Source organism: Balaenoptera ricei, chromosome 12 (assembly GCF_028023285.1).
Source record: "Balaenoptera ricei isolate mBalRic1 chromosome 12, mBalRic1.hap2, whole genome shotgun sequence".
Taxonomy (NCBI): domain Eukaryota; kingdom Metazoa; phylum Chordata; class Mammalia; order Artiodactyla; family Balaenopteridae; genus Balaenoptera; species Balaenoptera ricei.
The window spans coordinates 63,691,979-63,714,401 of NC_082650.1; positions in this window are offsets into that span (position 1 = coordinate 63,691,979).

Sequence of the window (22,423 nt, forward strand, 5' to 3'; positions counted from 1 at the left end):
AAATCAAAATAGGAAAACAATAAACATCAATAAAGCAAATGCTTATTTTTCAAAAATATCAATGAAATTGATAAACCCCTAGCAAGACTGATAAAGCAGACCTTTGAAACACATGAAATAAAAATGGATAGAATTACATGGTAAAATAGAGAAATTTACAGTTATAGCTGAGAACTTCAACACCCTACTTGCAGTAATTGATAGAATTAATAGAAAGTTGGCAAAGATAAAGCTTAAAAGACAAAAGATACAAATTACCAATATCAGAAATGAAACAGGGGAAGTCTTTATAGATTCTTCAGTTACTCAAAGGATAATAAGAGAATCTTATAAACAACTTTATAGTCACAAATTCAATAACTTAGAAGAAATAAACTGATTTCTCAAAAAAATGCAAAATACCAAAACTGAACCAAGATAAAATTGATACCAGTCTTATAATCATTTAAAGAAATTGAATTTCTAATTAAACTGTTCAGAAATAAACAGTTTCTATTTATTTAGAAATAAATCTCTAGCCCCTCAAGTCTTCACTGTTGAATTTTACTACACATTTAAAGAAGAATTAACACCAACTGTACACAATCTTCTCCAGAAAACAGAAGACAAAAGAACACTTTCTTTTCCATTACGTAAGAAAAGAAAAAAAGAAAGAGAACAGATAAAAATCTCTCATTCTCTCATGAACTTAGATCCCAAAATTCTTATCAAAATATTAACAAATCAAGTCCAGCAAAGAATACAAAGAATTCTACACCATGAAGAATTCCAACAATTCTACAGTGGGATTTTTTTCATGAGTGCTAATCAGGTTCACCATTTGAGAATTAATCAATGTAATCCATCATATCAACAGGCCAAAGTAGAAAAAGCATATAATTATATTAATTGATTGATACAGAAGAGCATTGGATAAAATTCAACATTTAATCATGACAAAAACTCTCAACAAACTAGGAATATAAAGAAACATTATCAACTTGATAAAAATCATCCATAAAACACCTATAGCTAACATTATACTTAATAATGAAAGATAATACTTTCTCCCTAGGATCAGCTTAGGGAATGCCAGCTCTCACCACATTGATTCAAAACAGTATGAAAGTTCTAGATACTGTATTAAGTCAAGAAAAAAGAGTTTAAAAAGCCTACAGTTTGGAAAGGAAGAAATAAAACTGTCCCTATTTTCAGATGACATGGTTGTCTATGTATTAATAGAAAATCCCAAGGAATCTATTAAAATACAAAAACTTCCTAGAACAGACTTTGAGCTCACCAAGGTTTCAGGATACAAGTTCAATATGTAAAAACAATTCTCATTTCTACATACTAAAAATGAGCTGTAGAAATCAAATTAAGTACAATATCACTTTTAACCAAAATAAAATAAAATACATAAAACGTAAAGAAAGCTTGTACAGGGTGTGTATCCAGAAAATTAAAATATGCTGATAAAAGAAATTAAAGACCTAAGTAAATGGGGAGACATACTTGTGTTCATGGAATGAAAGACTCAACATAGTAAAGGTGTCAATCTTCCCCAAATTTATCTATAGAGTTAATGCAATTCTTACCAAGAATTCTGCATGATTTTTTGTAGACACAGATAAGCTTATTATAATAAGAAAACACAGAAGCCACAGAAAGGCTAAAAAATCTTCACCAAAAAAATAAGCTGGAGGATATCACTCTACCTATTGTTAAGGCTTACTATACAGCTATGATAATCAAGAGCAGTGGTCCCCAACATTTTTGGCACCAGGGACCAGTTTCGTGGAAGACAGTTTTTCCACAGACTCGGGGTGATGGTTCAGGCGGTAATGTGAGCGATGGGGAGTGGCAGATGAAGTTTCCTGGGGGTTGGGTACCTCTGATCAAGAGTATGGAATTAGAAGAGGGATAGACACATTGATCAGATGGACAAAACAAAGAACCCAGAAATAGATCCTCATAAATATATTCAACTGATTTTGACAAATGTTCAAAAGCAATTATTGGAGGAAAGATAGCCTTTTCAACAAATAGTGCTGGAGTAACTGGGCATCTATAGACAAAACTATGAGCCTTAAAGTAATGCATATTATATATACAAAAATATGTTTATGAACTTAAATATAACATATAATAATATAAAATTTTGAACCCTCCTACACTGTTGGTGGGAATGTAATTTGGTATAGGCACTATGGAGAACAGTATGGAGGTTCCTTAGAAAACTTAAAATAGAGTTGCCATATGATTCTGAAATCCCACTCCTGGGCATGTATCTGGAGAAAACCATAATTCAGAAAGACACATGCACCCCAGTGTCCACTGCAGCACTATTTACAATAGCCAAGACATGGAAGCAACCTAAATGTTCATTGACACATGAATGGATAAAGAAGATGTGGTATATATACATACACACACACATGCACATGCACACACACAATGGAATATTACTCAGCCATAGAAAACAATGCACTAATGCCATTTACAGCAGCATGGATGGACCTAGAGATTATCATACTAAGTGAAGTGAGCCAGACAGAGAAAGACAAATATTATATGATATCACTTATATGTGGAATCTAAAAAAAAAAAAGAAAGAAAGATACAAATGAACTTATTTCCAAAACAGAAAGAGACTCACAGACATAGAGAGCCAACTTATGGTTACCAAAGGGGGAATGAGGGTAGGGGGAGGGATAAATTAGGAGGCTGGGATTAACATACACATACTGCTATATATAAGATAGATAACTGACAGGACCTACTATATCACACAGGGACCTACTCTATCGCACTATACTCAATATTTTGTAATAATCTATAAGGGAAGAGAATCTGAAGTAGACTATATATATATATATATATATATATATATATATGAAACTGAATTACTGTGCTGTACACCTGAAACTAAGACGATATTATAAATCAACTATACTTCAATAAAAAAGTTATAAAACTTTTAGAAAAAGCATAGGATAAAATATGTGGAATCTAGGGCTAGAGAAAGAGTTCTTAAATTTGATAGCAAAATGATGATACTTAGAAGGATAAATGGATAAACCAAACCTCATTAAAATTTAAAACTTCTGCTCATCAAAAGACCCTGTTAAGAAGATGAAAAGACAACCAATTAGACTGGGAGAAAATTTTTGGAAACTGCACATCAGACAAAGGACTCATAGGTAGGATATATAATGAACTCTCAGAATTCAATAGTAAAAAACAAAAAGCCAACCCATACCCCCAAAATCAATCCAATTTGAAAATGGGCAAAAGACATAAACATACATTTCACCGAAGAGGTCATACAAATGGCAAATAAGAACATAAAAATATCATTAAAAAAATAAAATATCAACATCATTAACCATCAAGTAAATGCCAATTTAAACCACAATATTACTAATCAGAATGGTTAAAATAAAAAATAGTGAAAACATCAAATGCTGGTGATGATGTAATGTTACTGGATTACTCATATATTGCTGGTGGGCATGTAAAATGCCACAGCCACTCCAGAAAACAGTCTGGCAGTTTCTCATAAACTATCATTGGGCTTTTATCTCAGAGAAACAAGAACTTTATGTTCACACAAAATCTATGCATACATGTTCATAGCAGCTTTATTCGTAAATAGCCAGAAACTGAAATTAACCCAGATGTCCATCAAATGTGTAAACAGTTAAAAAAACTGTGGCAATCCATATTTTGTAAGACTACTCTGTAGTATAAAGGAACGGACTATTGATACTGAATAAATCTCCAGGGAATTGCACTGAGTGAAAAAAATTAATCTAGAAGTGTACATACGGTATGGTTTATTTTATAAAATATTCTTGCTACAACAAAATTATGGAAATGGAGAACAGATTAATGGTTGTCAGGATTCAGGAACAGGAAATGTGGAGGAGTAGCAGTGTGGCTATAAAACGGCAACAGAAGGGATCCCTGTGATGATCAAATGTCCTGATTCTTGACTGCATAAATGTCAATACCCTGGTTGTGACATGGTACAAAATTTATATTGTACTGCAAGACATTACCACTGGAGGAAACTGGGTAAGGTATACAAGAGCTATCACTGTATTATTCCTTACAAGTGCATGTGGATCTACAAAAAATCTCTCAAAATAAACCTTTAGAAAAAGGACCCACGAGAGACTTAAGTCAATAATTATTTTTCTTGAGGAAAACAAATTCAGAGAGTGAGATTACTTTTCTGAAGTCATGCAGCTGATCTATATTAGAATTGGGACTAACACGTAGGCTTTCTTAGATATGGTCCAGCATTCTTTTCTCTCAATCAGTCCATGCCAACACTGATTCCTTGTAAGGCAAAGCCTAAAATTAAGGGACAATATATGTGCTGACTAGACAAATAGGGGAAACCAGGAGAGCCACAGATGGCTTAGCCACAAGTTGTCTGTCTCATCCTTCTCCTGCAGATAAGGTCCCCTCGACAAGAAACCTACTTCTCAAACTGAAGAGAAGCAAGTGCAGGCCAGTTTTGGTTCCTTGCCAGCCTGCAGAAACATTCAAACAAACCAATAACAACCACCCATGGGAACTATGGGACACCTAATCCTCTTGATACTACAGTGCCTGCCTTCCACAGCCTTAGCTGTACAACCCCTTCTAAAGTGCAACTCTGGGGTGGCCCTGTGTGGCCCTATATGCTTCTCCCCCCCTCCCTGCACTAGTTATAAAGTAAGCGAGCAAATTACTATGATGAGATTGAATCACATTCATGGGCTTCCTAAAGAGTTTTGTTGTAATGGAATCATGTAAATAGGTGGAAAAGGTTTTAAGAGTTAACTTCATGATAGCCTTCACATGTCTGAGTCCTCTAGAAGATTTATACTATTGGAATTCAAATAAAAACATATTATCATCATTTCATGAAACACAGAAAGATAGCTCTGGATAACTCCTGCTTGGGGGGTGGGGGGACTGCTTTAAAAAAAATCTAAAGTAACATAAAGAATATAATTTTGAGTTTGTACCCTGGACCATAAGTATTTTTACGAAGAGGGTAATATTACAAAGATAAGTAGTTTAGTAATAGCCCTTGATTTACAGTTTATAATAGTCTCTCAATAAAAATATTTTTCTGTTATGCAGTTTTTCTTTATATCGTCTGGCTTATAACTTAAAACATGACCAAATATTAATGTCCTAATGAAAGTATTAATCCATTTTTCATTTAAAAATTTGATGATTTGTATGCAAACTGAGTGGAAGTGCCTCAGAAAATATATAGTATAAATGCTCTAAACTAACTCATAGTGACAGCTGTGTTAAAGTCATATGGTGTCTAGGTTTTCCAAATAATACTGAGTCTAATTCAATAGATTAAAACATTTAAGGTAGTTATAACCTATCCTTTGTTTAGTTGACCAACTCACTTAAATGATAAGATATTTCTCAAGTTTAGGTTGATTAGAGTGAAATTCTGTGGACTCCTGAGGTCTTCACCAGAAGTATCAAGGATGTTTACTTGTTTATATTTCTGGCCAGAAAATAAGTTTTATAGTTTAATGGCTACATGGTCATTTGCACAACAATTTGGAATGATTATATATGGAATTATACTCCCAAGCACCCAAATTCTGATATATTTGTGCTGGGAAAAAAAAATTAGAGGAAAACAATAAAAAGGAAGTAAGAAAAATGTTCTTACTTGATATATTTTTGGCAATTGTTAAGTGTCCAGGAATTATGCCTTAAAATTGCCTAGCAAATGGACCAATATACCTATCACATTAGCACAAAGAATAAAAAGAAATAACATAAAATTCCAAATCATAATTCAACACAAGAATCTTTATAAATGACTAAATGTCAATTTGGCATCTTCCGTTCTTGATTGTGAGTGCCCTTTAAAGTATCAATTCTTATTGCATAATGAATATTTTGGCACTAAACTTGGCTAAATTTTAAAGTATTTTATATTTAAATTTACATAAACCATAATCTTAAACTTCCATGTGAATTGAAAACAAAAATTTTGATGAAGTAAATCATAAATTCATGGGATTAACAACTAAAGTTTAATTGTGTTTTGCAGGTTTTTCAAAACGTGATTACCCAGGTAGCAGAGTTAATCCAAAAGATTATATCCTTCAATATCTGCTTGCGCCTTTGCACGGCAATAGGATTTTTAGCCGGTTGATAGTGTCCCAGAATAAATACCACATTCTCCAGCCTTTTTCTCAGGCAGCAGTGGCACGAGACTAAGGAAACTTCTGACAATCTTCTATACAAAAGAACTCTTGAGAGCCCTTTGCCCTATTTTTACCCTGCCCTCCATCCTGCTGATTAGAATGTGGATGAAGTTACTGAAACTCCATCTTGAACCTTAAAGATGGAAGGCATACCCTAAGAATGATTTAGCACAAAATCAGGGGTAGCCTAGATTCCACATGACAGCTGACACTCAAAGACTCTCTATATCTGACTTATACAAAAGAAAGAAATGAATTTCTATTTTGTTTTCATTGCTACTTTTGAGAACTCTTTTGCTCATAATTAAGTTTAGTCTTAACTAGTTCAATGTATACCTAGAAAATCTTATTGCTGTGGGGCAGGATGGGGGTGGGATGTTGTAGGTTTAAAATCTACATAACATAGACAAATTTAACCCTGATGGAAAGTTATATTGTTCATAATATATTAATTTAAAATATTTTAAAATCTTCTTATTCACAGTATCTATCTCTATACATTTGACAATTTAGTATTTATCATGACATTTTAACAAAAACATTGGCAGCAAAAAGAATACCACTCAGTTCTTTAAAAAAGTTTCTTTTCCTCTAATTAACATATTATATATAGTTGACATATTATATTTCATGTATAAAATTATAAATACTCCTTAATTATAAGTATAAATACTACATATAGCTGACCATAGTCTCAAAATCTTCTTAATCTCTCTTAATATGTAAAAGATATTGTGATATGCACACTTAAAAATGAAAATGCATTTTCTCAACATTATTTAATCAGTCTGTAGTTATATATTTTTTTCTATTTGGGTTGTTCTCTTGTATAATGTTATTTTGAGTTGAATAAATAGTGTTTCTACTCCATTCCACTTAAAGATGATAACTAGGCCCTTGGTGATATTATTTGCTTGTAAAAGGAATTTAATCTTAGATTGATGGAATATAAATTTTAAGTATATAATTCTGCCTTTGTAACTTGTATTTGTTTTGGTGGAATATATTCATTCTATCATTTACATTGCTTTTATAATTCTTTATGCTAGTTATCAAAGAGAAAGATTTGTCCTGAGTTGATCAATGTACTTATGACTGTTAATATGATTTTTCTTATGGCTTTTTCTCAATTTATGAATATTCTATCTAAACAATACTTTATTCAGTGTTCTTATAACAAGTATTAAAAATAGCTTTACTAGTATAGTAATAGAATCAAATTTTGTTTTATTCCTACTCAATCCTACCTTGACCCTCCATTAGGCAATGGCCTATAGTTAATCCCTAAATATTTTATAAATTATTATCAATGTTTTCAGATTGTTTACAATAAGAAGTCATAGCATATATAACTAAATAGATGAGGAAGATTTGTTTTAATAATATAATGCCCACATAATGTCCACAGTACCCTGTAAACATACTCAATAGTTTCCCAAAACTTTTAGTTTAAAATTAATAACGTGTAAGACTGAATTCTAGTTCAAGTACATTATCTTTGCAGTAAAGCACAATATATTAGAAAAAGAGATTGAAATTGATTTAATTGATTTAATTTTCCAAATTCATGGATTCTAGGAAAGTTATGCATGAAAATATTTCCCCCGCATCTTTTAATTACGTTTTTCATTATAAGCAAACTTATATGTACTTAATGTTAAAAATATTCAGTTAAAGAGTTCTGTAAGTTCTTCACACTCCCTTTACCTATTGCTGATTTCCAAAAATAACTACTTCCAACTGATTTAGCTATTTTTCTTAATTTTCCTTCATTTCTCTAAATAACAGTGTGTGTTTCTATGTGTTGATTGTTCAGTGGGAGGCATCATCTATTCACCTTACACAATGAAAGCTCACAGCCACCACCCAAAGTATTTACATTCACAAAATCCTACACATTGGTACCATTATTTAGAGTTTTTTTTTATTAAATCGATACTCAGATAAGAAGAGTCTTCAACAATGCTATAAAGTTTGTGATTATTTTTGCTTTCTTGCACAATATTTTGTTTGCTTTGTTGTAAATAATTGCCTTGTAATTTTTTTCCCTTAGTTTTCTATGTTCTTATCACTAATTCAACACCAAACTCTTAGCTGACTTTGTAAATCTCCCCTCTATATGTTCCCAATGTCAAGTATCCTACCAATTTTACTTTCTTCATGAAATCTCTGCTAGACCTGTTCCAATCTGAACCCTTTTTATCTGGTGAACAATTGTCATCCTGGAATCTCCTTGCACCACTTTACTGAGCAGGCACACCATTAACATTTGACAGGCACAAGGCAAGAGAACAAACAGAGACACATTGGTCTATATCTCACCCCCTCCCTCTTCCAAGCCTGGTTCCAGGGAACAGACCCAACGAAGAAGCCAAGAAGCCATCCACACCCTGGGTCTCAGTGAAACATCATTTTAGGCAGGGGATTTCTTGCAGTATCCTACCTAGAGCATATTGGTTCTATGGGAAGATGCTGTGTGTTTTAGATTCAGTATTTTAGAACTTTGTTGAAGTCTGCCTTCAACAGTGTCAGGTGTCCCAGAGTTAGAGATTTACTTTTTCTTCTCCGGTTTTCTTCTGGGATGAGAGAAGACCAGTCACCTATTTCTCAGAGTGAAAGAGGAGACCTAAGGTTCTGCTTCTTAAACACGTATTTATTCAGTACTGTTTTAGACTTATCTTAAATCTTATTGTCAGAGATATTAGGTACCAACTATTCCATAGCCTTTAAGGGGTTTACAGTATACATATCTCTGAGTCTTGCATTTACACGATTGTCTTGGAAGAATAATGTAGTATTAGTAATTTTACCTTACACCAGTTTCTCCCTGCTCCAACCATGGCGAATTTCTCCCAGTTCCTTAAATAGTGTTTTAAAATTTTCTTTCAGCTTTCACATATGCATTTCTCTCTGCTTAGAGCTATTTATCCACATATCACCCCTTCATTTACATACACTCAGTGATCCTTCCCAGGTTAAATATCACTTTCTTAGGTAAATCTTCCCTAGGCCCCCAGATCAATTAGGCCCTCTTATTCTATCTTCCAATACCTCCATGACTCCTCTTTGGCAGCATTTGGCATACTTGTCATTCTGTACTTAATCATCTATAATGATTTGTTTATTGTTTCTCCTCCCCATAGACCATGTTACTATAAACTCAAGAACTGTGTTTGTTTTTTCAGACACAATCTTTCTAACTCTTAGCTCAGTGTTTGTATCAGTTTCTTGTGGCTGCTGTCACAAATTGTCACAGACTGGGTTGCTTGAAATGAGAGAAATCTATTCTCTCAGTTTTGGAGGCTAGAAGTCCAAAATCCAGTAGGGGCATCTCCCTCTGGGGCCTCTTGGGGAGAACGAGTTCTTTGCCTTTTCTAGCTTCTGGTGGCTACACCAGCTTTCTTGGGCTTATGAATGCATCACTTCAATTTCTGCATCTGTGGTCCTGTTGCCTCCTCATCTTCTGTCCCTCTAATCTCCCTCTATCTAACTTATATAGGAATACTAGTCATTGGATTTAAGACACACCAGGATAATCCATGATGATCTCCTCATCTTTGGATCCATAACTCAATTACATCTGCAAAGATTCTTTTTCTAAATAAGGTAATGTCCACAGGTTCCAAGGATCAGGACATGGACATACTTTTGGGGGGACTGCCATTCAACCCACTACAGTGCTTAATCTTAAATGTGTGGTACTGCATATTTGTGAGAGATAGTCCAAGTTTTTTCAAAGTGTCAATAAATTCTTTTTTCTTTTTTTAATTTTGCTGTGTTGGGTCTTCGTTGCTGTGTGTAGGCTTTCTCTAGTTGCAGCGAGTGGAGGCTACTCTTCATTGCAGGACGTGGGCTTCTCATTGCAGTGACTTCTCTTGTTGTGGATCACAGGCTCTAGGTGTGCAGGCTTCAGTAGTTGCAGCACGTGGGCTCAGTAGTTGTGGCTTGCGGGCTCTAGAGCGCAGGCTCAGTAGGTATGGTGCACGGGCTTAGTTGCTCTGCAACATATGGGATCTTCCCAGACTAGGGATAGAACACGTGTTCCCTGCATTGGCAGGTAGATTCTTAACCACTGCACCACCAGGAAGTCCCTCAATAAATGTTTAGTTGTACTATATTTTTATTTTGAAAAATATTAAGGATAAAGATAAGAGTCACCTTCAGTTGTTTGTGACTTGGGTTTCTTGACAGAATAGCTCACAACATGACAGCAAGTTTCCTTTAGATCAAGAAACAGTGCAAGAGAGTGCCCAACAGATGTGGAAGTACATTAAATGAAAGCCAACCTACATATTCTATAATTATGCTACAAAGAAAAAAATTGATCATGTAATTATAGCACTTGGTAGTAAATACCAAGGACTTTAATGCAATATATTGTCAGAAAATTTTGGAAACAATTTAACTGATGGGGTAATGTGATGATGGGGACAGATGATGTGGATACACATAGCATGTGCATCAAGGCTAAAATGAACAGCAATGATAAAAATAAATTTCTTGAGAATGAAAGTTCTTCAGAATCACTGTGATTCAACATCCCTTACTTAACTAATTAAAATTCATAAATAGAGTTTGGTATTCTGACCAGGACTGAGCAACTAATCCAACATTTTAAATTTAAATTAGGAAATTTACAAATCTTTGAAGCAACACTATATGGTAAGTTCTGTTTTTTCCACATGTAGATTGGTAAATTACAAAATTAATTTGAGTTATTACAATATTTGATGAAAAAATGCTAGCTTCCTACTACAGGTAGGGTGAAGGTTAGTTTTTGGTGTCAACTTGACTAGGCTGTAGCACACAGTTATCTAATCAGACATTAAGCTAGTATTGCTATAAAGGTATTTTATAGATGTGATTAACATCTACAGTAAATTGACTTTAAGTAAGGGGAACTACCCCCAATAATGTGGGTGGGCCTCATCAAGTCAGCTGAAGGCCTAAGAGCAAAATCTGAGGTTTTCTGAAGAAGAAACTATGCCTCAAGACCACAGCAGTAACTTTTACCTGAGTTTTTGGCCTGTCATCCTGTTCAACAGATTCTGGACATGCCAGCCCCCATAATCTTGTGAGCCAATTCCTTAAAATAAAATAAATCTATATCTATACAATTATAGCTATAGCTGTACAGATAGATCATATATATCAATACAGTTCTACCTATATTTATATCTATATCTACATATCTCCTATTCTGTTTCTATATATTTTTTTAAAACATTGGTTTTTATCCATGGTGATTATGAAAAAAAATGTTAAGGATATTTGCCAGGAGCCTACAATGAGACAGTAATCACAGGACAGTTAAATTTGAACTTCTGATAAAAGTGGAAAGTCAAAGAAAATCATTAGCAAATTCTTGATGAGATAGTGCCCAGCTCAACCTCTGGAATCAGACAGTCTGTCCAAATTCGGGTCCTGCCAATTTTAGGGGCTCTTGGGCAAGCTACTGACTTCTCAGAATTCCAGCTTCCCATTTGCATAATGACATTATTAATGATTCCTACCTCATGGAGTGTTGCAAAGATTTAATGAGGTCCTGGATAGAAAATGTTAGCACAATGTCTTAACTGTAGATAAATTTAGTGGTAATCATTATCTCTCAGTTTTAGAATAGGGAATTATGCCAATTGTAGGCACAAAGAGAAATAAAAGGATAAAAATCTGATTAAAAATATCTAATGATACCTTAAGGAGAAAATATATGCCAGAAATTTGCATAAAACTCTTCTATTTCTAATTGATAAAGACATATTAATAGGAGAGGGAAAAAACTCTTCTGAAATAAAAAAAAATATTCCTCAAATGAGAAAAACTTCAAAATCCAAATGGTCTGGCAAGTCAAATGCAAAATAGAACTGAAGAAGCAAAAATGAATTTAAGAAGTACTCTGTAAAGAACTCTGAAGGCAATGATAAAAGATAAAGAGTCAAATAAAATATCAGAGGAACATTTGCTTTCAGCTTATTTTGTATTACAAGTATGTGTTTCTTGAGGTGCATAACAAACTTGCCAATAAAATAACATAAAGCTATGGTTTTCTCTTTAACAGCATTCATTCACTATTCTGACACAGTTAGCTATTATTTTCAGCAGCCATTGGGAACATACCACGAGCGTAAGTAGAGCATCGGCAGTCAAGAGTACAAGGGTAGGTGTGGGTGATGGTCTGGGCTTGTATGGAAGAAAAATGTATTCCCTGAGAATAAATTCCCCATAATTGGCATAGCTCCCTGTAAGGGAACCCTGGGGGAAGAAGAGATAAAAGCATTGCTTCTGACCTTGCTACCCATTTCCCACAAACGTCACATGAGGCTACTGTTGCCACAGCCATTGGTGTGGAAATAAAATGAAGTAATATCTAGATTGGTTATGCTAATGCCTTTCTCAGATTATAGTCATCTTCAAGGAATTATGGATTCAGTATTTAAGATTTGCAATTAAGTTCTGCAAAGGATTTTTCATTCATAAGTAATTTGAATGTAAAGTAAATGCCTTCTTTCACTTTTCTTTTAAATCACCTCCATTTATCTGTCTGCACATAAACTTCTCAGCATAATTGTTTAAGTATCTTTGCAAGTCTATTTTTATATATTTATTTTTATAATGAAATATAACAAATTGTTTTATCATTATGGAGTCTTTTTCTATGCTGATTTCTGCTAATAAAAGCAGTCATAGAATGATTATGTAAATTAATTTTAAATCAAACCTTAGTGGGGTTTTTCTTTGATTTACTTTTTGTTTTTTTGTTTGTTTTTAAAGGTTGCTGGCGCCACCCCCCAAAACCCTTCAATTTGGGCAGGTTTTGCTATGGAAAAAACAATAGTAACAACAAATAGCAGTTTGACACACAAAAAAGGAATATTATGACAAAGCTGCATGAGTCCATTAGAAAAATAAAATTTTGCCTGAGCCTTTACAGAGTGATAAGAGGATCTGCCATGCTGTAGAGAAAACCCTGAATAATGACTTAAAACACTGGAGATAATTTCAACCTGCTCAGGCTTCAGCACCCTTACCAAGTTGCTGCCACTTCCCACTCCACATACTCTCACCACACTTGGTTCCAATGCCCCATGACAGATGCTACCACGACCTCCTGTTACATATATATTTTTTCCTGTTACATAAATATATATATATATATATATATATATATATATATATATATATATATTTTTTTTTTTTTTTTTTTTTTTTTTTGCTCATGTCCCTAACAGCTTTCCTTGTTAATCATTTCAAAGCAAAGAAATAACCCAGTAAGAGAATTCTAGTCATTTTAAGGACAATCTGAGTGTAGCATAGTGGCTGTCACTTGAATCCTAGCACATTCTCGAATCTTCATTACAGGGAGACAGAGGGCTTTACAGAAAAGCACTAAGGAAAATAAAATAACATTTTATTAACCTAATTTTACTATTTGACCAAACTAATCCTGGAGACAAACAGCACTGTTTGAATCTCCTTCAAAATTGCATTATAAGCAGCCAAGATTTGTTTTCCCATCACACCAAACACACATTTTATCCGAGGCCAGAAGCACCCCAATTTTATCTTTCTTTTCTTTTCTATTGTCAGAGAAAATTGTAGAAATTAATGGCTTCTGGTATAAACTAATTTATGAATATATGCATTTTGAAAAACTATGTAGGAGTCTGTCCTCCCATCATGAAGACAGTCTATATCCTTTAGAATTGCCTTGATTATTTCTCTGCTAATGGATTTGTACTATTCATCTATTGCTGTGACTCTTGCTGTGTAACAAACAAGCCCAAAATTCCAATGGCTTTTAAGAAGTAGCACTTACTTTTCTTTTACACAAGTCTGTGAGTTAGTATGGACAGCTCTGTTTAAGGCAGCAGGTCTATTTCAGAACAGCACCATGTGTTTCTCATTCTGGGAGAAACAGTTACAGGAGGCAAGATTTTATCATGCTGAATGGCAGAAACACAAGTAGACAAGAAAAACCATGCAAGTACACTGAGGCTGCTTCTAATATTCTTCTGTCTATAGAATGCATATTTTACTTACATTGTATAATAGCAAAAATTGAGTGAGGAAAGAATTGTGGAAAAAGAAAACAATGCAATCTATTTCAGGGTTTTTCAAGTTGCACTCAGCTATTATAATGTTGACAAATGGCTAAATCATTCAACAAATAAATGATTTCTTCTAGGTTTTACATACAACATAATCTCTTGGTGTAAACACATTTCCATTTGATAGGAACTTAATGAAACACAAGTATGACAACAGTGACTTTTAATAAAAGTAATATTCTACTTTGATGAAGAACTCTAAATTTTACATGAAGAGTTCTAAACACTTCTTTAAGCTCTCAGTCAATAATATCTAGTATATATTTTTATCTATATAAAAATACACTCAACAAATATTACAGACTAAAGTAGAAAGACTCCTAAAGTTTCAATAATTTCTTTGATATTTTGCTAAAAACAAAAACGTTATATATTCAGAGTTGTGGGATAGTATGGTATTGTTTAGTGATAATATCATAATTGTTCATCACTTTGAAGAAAGTGGCTCACCAGCTGTGGAATTCTAGGTGTGCCAACAATAATCTATTCTTAAACATCCAAACATATCATTCTATAATAAATTGTTAATATATTTATTACAACTGATATGTTTTTTAATATGTGGCAGAACAATTCAAGGTGGAGAAATAAAAGCTAAATCCAAACATTTGAGGAGTGCAAGATGGCCGAGGAATTCAACCTGAGAAGCGCATCAAATTGCATAGGACTAAATATAAAAATACTGGTTAATGAATGGTGAAAAAGGAAAAGAAATATTTGGGGAGTTGCTATATGAAAATAATAATAATAATAATAATTATTATTATTATTATTATGATCATTATTATCATCTAAATCATGTAATCCTCTAGACTTCTCATTCCATAAACATCATCTTTTGGCTTCTAGTACCCAATTTTAGTGTTTGTGTGTGTGTGGTTTTTTGGGGGGGTTGGGTTCCCCCACACCAATAAGCAATTCTCAGATGTTAGTAGGGTGTCAAAGGATTCAACTCAATTCTGATACCTATTTACAAGGAGATAGCATGAGCTTCCACAGGTTAAGGGTGCAGTCCTAGAAGACTGTCTCCCTCCCACCTTCACACACCAGTGGGAAGTCCAGGTTGTTACCTGTACTCCTGATTGCCCTGTAGTCTGGCTATAAATCAGAGGTTTCCACAATCCCCTCCTTGCATTTAATTAATTTGCTAGAGCAGTTCACATAACTCAGGAAACTAGATTACCAATTTATTGTAAACGTATTAGAGCAGGCAGATAGCTAGATATGAGCAGAGTAAGGGGGGCAAGGAGCAGGTGGCAAGAAACCATACATCTTGTAAACAATAGGGGTCCTTGGGCAGACAAAGAAAGGTGGGGAAAGGCAGGAATATCTGGAACGTAACCTTTTGCTCATTATGCCCTCATTACAATTAAATTAGCCTTGCAGATAGGAAGTACCCATCATGCACCAATGCCATGACATTTCCAATCAAGACCAAATAAGGACAAAAATCCCTCTTCCCCTTGGGAAGGTGGAGCTGGGATGAAAATCAGGAAATACCACCCAAAGCCCCTCCCTTCTCAATGAATATCCCACCCATTCATTTCTACACCCCATATAACCAGGTTGCTAAAGAATCTCAGGGCAGCTACTCACTTAAGTCTGCCCACTCTCCCCTTAAGAGTGTACTATCACTCAATAAATCCTCATTTTGCTTTCTTGACCTCCACGTCTCCTCTCTGAATTCTTCCTGTGATAGGCAAGAACCTATTCTCAGGTAGCAAAAGGATACAACTCAGGAACCGCCAGATGAAGAGATGCATATAGCAAGGTATATAGGAAGGGGAGCAGAGCTTCCATGTCCTTTCTAGGTGCACCATTCTCCCCAAATATCCATGTGTTTACCAACCTGAAAGCTCTCTGAACTCTGTCTTATAGGGGGTTTATGGAGGCTTTATTACACAGGCATGATTGATTAAATCATTGGTTGCTTGTGTTTGAGCTCAATCTCCAGCCACCCTCCCCTCTCCAGAGGTCAGGGGGTGGGACTGAAAGTTTCAGCCTTCTAATCACAAGATTTTGTTCTCCTGGCAACCAGTCCCCATCCTTAGGTGGGACCCAAAGTCACCTCATTAACATAACAAAAATACCTTGGTTACTCTTGTCACTTAGGAAATTATAAGCTCTGTGCCAAAACTGGGGATAAAGACCAAATATGTATTTCTTATTATAAATTACAACATCACACATCTGATATCTATTTATGCTTGCACTTTATCATTAATTCCTTTTCATTGAATTAAAAGATACATGCTTATCTTAGAAATTTTTATTCTAATTTCCTGGAAATGAGTTGTAGATCTGGGATGATTAAAGAACTGCAGAAATAATACAAATAGAGAAAGTAATTTGGAAATTAACTTACTCCTTACAACAGGGTCCAACAAGAAAGAGAGTTTACAGATATTTAAAATGAAGAGATTTTAAGTGTGAAATACAATTCGTATTTTATGGCAAGACAAGAAAAATTTAAACATAAAAGATTCTTCTCTGCCCTTTGGCTTCCTCTCCCTAAACTGTGCATCGTGTATCTGCATTATGCATCAACCAAACATTCCCCATCTCAAAAAACTTATATAACTGTGCCTTGACTTCTAATGGGCAGGACAGTTCTCAGAGCTTTCTGAGATGCTCTTCCTGGGTTATAATCTTCAAATTTGACTTGAATAAAATTTTCCATTTCTTTCTTAGATTGCCTGATTAATTTTTCATTGATGTAAGGAAGGGACGACTTATAGGTGTGTGATGGGCAGCAAAAAAGGAGCAAACATGTAAGGTGAGGCAACTAGAAGCTAGTTAGAGCAACAAGCCTTCCTGGCTGTTAGGAATGAAGGAGCAAAGGGAAGAAACCGTGCCGCTAGTGCCCAGTGAGAACTGGAAGCCTATGGGAGTGATCAGCCAGGTGAGATGTGGTCCTGCAAGAAGCACACTGCTAAAAGAAATAGAAGGCAGAGAAGGAACTTTCTGACCAGTCTTATACCCCAATCTCCAAACTTCTGGGTTTTCCCATTGGTTAAACCTAACTAAAAGCCAGCTAGCAAGAAAGCCCTGGTGTTGCAGTGGACAGAGTTCAAACTCCCAGGGCACAAATCAGGATGGAGAAGGATGAGGAATGGATCTGGAGAAGGGAAACTCCATCATATACCTCCCTGTGCAAAAGTGATCACTGGAGTAGAGAGATAATAATGACTAAGGTCAGTGGTGACAGTACAGAGAGCACACAGCCCTGCAAACCGAATTGACAATGACCAGCCTGCAAGAGCAAGGTGTAAAGCAATGAAAGTGCCACTATTGATTCTCTATCAAGAAAACATATGCGACATCCTAGGGCACTATCAGAGGAAAGGAAAGCAAGTTGTGGTAATTCAACTGAGAGGACTCATTTACAAAGAATAAATCTGCCACCAAGGGGGTGAAACCTGGGGAAAATAACATAATAATCTTAAAAAATATAAATTAAGCCTACCTTAATTAATGAAAGATGCTGTAGTTGAATATACTGTCTACTGAAAAAAAAAAAGCACAACCTGAAAGCTAAGAATTATGTTTTATTCGGAGGACTTTCTGAAGACATACGCTTGGAAGAGAGCCCTTCAGATGGTTCTGAGGTACTGTTCCAAAAAGGTAAAGGAGAAACCAGGATATATAGGAGTTTTTGCAACAAAAAACCAGGTAGTTGCAACATCAAAAGATTACTGTTAATTAAAGAAAACCAGACATCTCAAGTTAAAGAATTTTGCACTTTTCCATATACAGAAAGATGTAAGAGTCTGTGCTCATTGAAATCACTCCTTTGACATGCACCTTAACTCTCTAGGGCCACTATCCTGCTTTTCTCCATCCTGATCTCCTCAGAGTGCACAGTTGGGGGAGGCTGCAGTGACTGATGGCTTGATGGCCACAAGATTCTTTGTTTACTGATATGGCAATAATCCACAATACTGATATTTTTAAAGGCTCACAAAATGTTTTTCTAAAAGCAAATAATTCCTTAGTGTCTTTTAATCTTATCTAATATCTCTTGTATCACAATAGGTTAAGTGTTTTTATCATAAGCATTTTCCAAAGCCTTTATGAAGAATTCATTTTGTATATGAATACCAAATATACATTTCTTTGCTTTAAACATATAATATTACAGAATTTTGTATAACAATTTATATACTACAGATTATATTTTCATATTTATAGCAGAGTGTGTAGTTTTGAGTCACTTTTCATCTTGTTCAGGAATTTGAGATTGGAGCTTCCTTTTTCATCTTCTGGAACTTTGCAGCATTAGAGAAAAATAATATATATGAACTTAAAAATATTCTGAATTACTCTTTACCCTGGAGTTGTATTTATTAACACACATTCCTTTTTAAATGTGACAATCATTTTGTTAAATTGATGAAGGTAAAAATTATCACCAATTTCATTTTCTCTTGAAGAATTTGAAACAGTATTCTGAGTTGAGAAGAAGCAGTGGAATTTTTTTTTTTTTTTTTTTCAAAAATTATGTTTGGGCTTCCCTGGTGGCGCAGTGGTTGAGAGTCTGCCTGCCAGTGCAGGGGACACGGGTTCGGGCCCTGGTCTGGGAAGATCCCACATGCCACGGAGCAACTAGACCCGTGAGCCACAACTACTGAGCCTGCGCGTCGGGAGCCTGTGCTCCGCAACAAGAGAGGCCGCGACAGTGAGAGGCCCGTGCACTGCGATGAAGAGTGGCCCCCGCTCGCCGCAACTGGAGAGGGCCCTCGCACAGAAACGAAGACCCAACACAGCCATAAATAAATAAATAAATAATTAAAAAAAAAAAATTATGTTTAATAGTAGCTTGAAATCCCTTAAGCTTTTATATTATCTCATTGGAGTTGTTAAACTATGTCCTGAAGGCCAAGTCTTGCCCACTGTCTGTCTTTGTAACTAAAGTTTCATTGGAACATAACATGTTTACTCATTTATATGTTATTCATGGTGTTGGGCTGCATCCCTAAGACCTGTAAGGCCTGTACTTGCCCAGCTTCAAGATAGAAAAAAGAGCTTTAAGTCAGCAACAGAGCTATCAATGATTTAATGGATAGGGGGAGTTTACATGTCTGAAGCAACGTCCTGGAGCAACGCTGCACCACGTGCAGTGGATGACAGGGGTCTTTGCTTCTAGGGGAAAGGGGAGATTGTGGTTATACAGGGAATTGAGGTCAGGTCGGCTCATAGGTTACCAGGGAAACTAGCAGAGGGGCACCCCCTCACAGCCCCTTTGATACAAAAAATCATTAGCTGGGGCCTGGGGCAAGACTACAGGAAGGTCAGCCATGTGAGTAGGGTACAGGTAAAGCAAGCACTGGTTGAGTAAGTGATGTATGGAGAGCAAGAGAACAGCCACCCTGAGTGGCCTGACAATACACATGGCTTAAAGAAAAACAGCAGAATTAAGTTGTTGCAACAGAGATCTTATGGCCCACAAAGAAATTTTGTCCACCCTTAGCATGTAGTGATATCCTCCACTGATATTAAGAAAGCAATGCAAATGAAGCAATTGACAAAGGATTCATCTCCAAAATATACAAACAGCCCATGCAGCTCAATATCAAAAAAAAACAAACAACCCAATCCAAAAATGGGCAGAAGACCTAAACGGACATTTCTCCAAAGAAGATATACAGATGGCCAAGAGGCACATGAAAAGATGCTCAACATCACTAATCATTAGAGAAATGTAAATCAAGACTACAATGAGGTATCACCCTACGCCAGTCAGAATGGCTATCATCAAAAAATCTACAAAAAATAAATGCTGGAGAGGGTGTGGAGAAAAGGGAACCCTCTTGCACTGCTGGTGGGAATGTAAATTGATACAGCCACTATGGAGAACAGTATGGAGGTTCCTTAAAAAACTAAAAACAGAACTACCATATGACCCAGCAATCCCACTACTGGGCATATACCCTGAGAAAACTGTAATTCGAAAAGACACATGTACCCCAATGTTCATTGCAGCACTATTTACAATAGCCAGGACAGGGAATCAACCTAAATGTCCATCGACAGATGAATGGATAAAAGAGAAGTGGTATATATATACAATGGAATATTACTCAGCCATAAAAAGGAGCGAAATTGGGTCATTTGTAGAGATGTGGATGGACCTAGAGTCTGTCATACAGAGTGAAGTAAGTCAGAAAAAGAAAAACAAACATTGTATATAAATGCATATATGTGGAATCTAGAAAAATGGTACAGATGAATGTATTTGCAGGACAGGAATAGAGATGCAGATGTAGAGAACGGGCCTGTGGACATGGGGGTGAAGAGGGGAGTGGGATGAATTGGGAGATTTAGATTGACATGTATACACTGCTATGTGTAAAATAGATAGCTAGTGGGAACCTGCTGTATAACACAGGGAGCTCAGCTTAGTGCTCTGTGATGACCTAGATGGATAGGGTGGGGGGTGGGAGGGAGGGGATATATGTATACATATAGCTGATTCACCTCATTGTACAGCAGAAACTAACACAACATTGTAAAGCAACTATACTCCAATAAAAAAAAAAGAAAGAAAGCAATATATTTTTGCCTGGCATACTTCTGATGTAGCAATAATGACATGTAATTCTAAAGTAGCTACTTGGCTGCAATTCTTCCAGTGACAGATGGAATTTATTACACAAAAATCTTTTGGGAAAATAAAATCCTTCTTATAAAACTATATTAGGCCAGCACAAATAGGCACTCCATGAATTTTTATTCCACTGAATGCAATTAACTACACATTGAAGAGCTGCTCTATAAATATATTTTTAGTATGAATGACATATTAAATCAATTAATTAATGTAGCTATAAAATCTGCCTTCATCCAATAAAGTCCCTTCATATTAGGCCCATATTTTTGGAGAATAATATACATTTAGCACTCTACTTCATAAAATCTCTAATTCTATGATTTAATATTAATAGATTTAAATATCTCTATAAAAATGTATAACCAATAATTCCTGAGGTATCACAAAGACCACGTTACAAGTCAGGCTGTTTCAGGCAAAGATTGAGAATCACACCCATGTCGTAGTTTCCTTTTTCTAGCAATATTTTAGAAATTATTGAACTCACTAAACCAAATAAAGAAATATATAAACACAATTTTGAAAATAAAAACAAGTACTGACTATCTATCAGAAACAATGAAGAGCCTTTGAAAGCAGGCAAGCAGACAGGATGGGATTCATGAAAAAAACCATAAGCAGAAAAGATTACTTGAGAGGGTGAGGTAACTCTAAGTGTGATCCATGGAGGTGAGGGTCTGAAAGGCAGGAGTGTGCCAAGAGGTCACTATCTAGGTCACTAGGGATGGAGGTCCCTGAGCAAGAGCCTTCATCTATGAACATGCTTCATACACTTGGAACAGGTGGCAACAACAGTGGTGTTTTTCTCTTCACTGTTAGTGGTAACAAGATGGTACCAGGTGGACCAGGAGGAACTGTGGCTTTCACGTTCATAATGCTGGTTAGGGAAACACTGCACCCAGCCAGACTGGATGTCCTTCAGTTGGTCTCTGTTTATGCAAGCAACCGTCTTCTGAAGCAAGTCCTGTCCAATCCAACATTTACATTCAAACTGTGCAAGCGGACTTAGCAAAGTCTAACAAGTAAACAAGCACAAACATTATACACTCATACACACACAGTGGCTATATACATGTGTGAATATATATGTATATAGATAATATAAAAGTATATATATCTATATAAATAATTGAGGGGAACCTACCACACAAAGGAAAGATATGACAATAAATAAACAGAAATAACTTATAACAAAAGTAGTAGTGATAACTGACCAAAAAAAAGAGGACTATAGGGGCAATATATTTAATACCCTCAGGGACATGCATTAAGGTACAGAATACATACAAGGAATGAAACTGAGCAGGACGCTGCAGGGCCCTCGTGGGTGCAAAAGCCTTTCCATGTCCCTCATTTCTTTTTTGTAGGAAAAGGGCTTCAGCCTCCTAGACCTTCCCTGAATTGCAAAGGTCAGACTCATACAGTTAGTGATTAGAACAATAGAGTTACAGGACTCCTAGTTCTTCCTGAAGGGATGTACC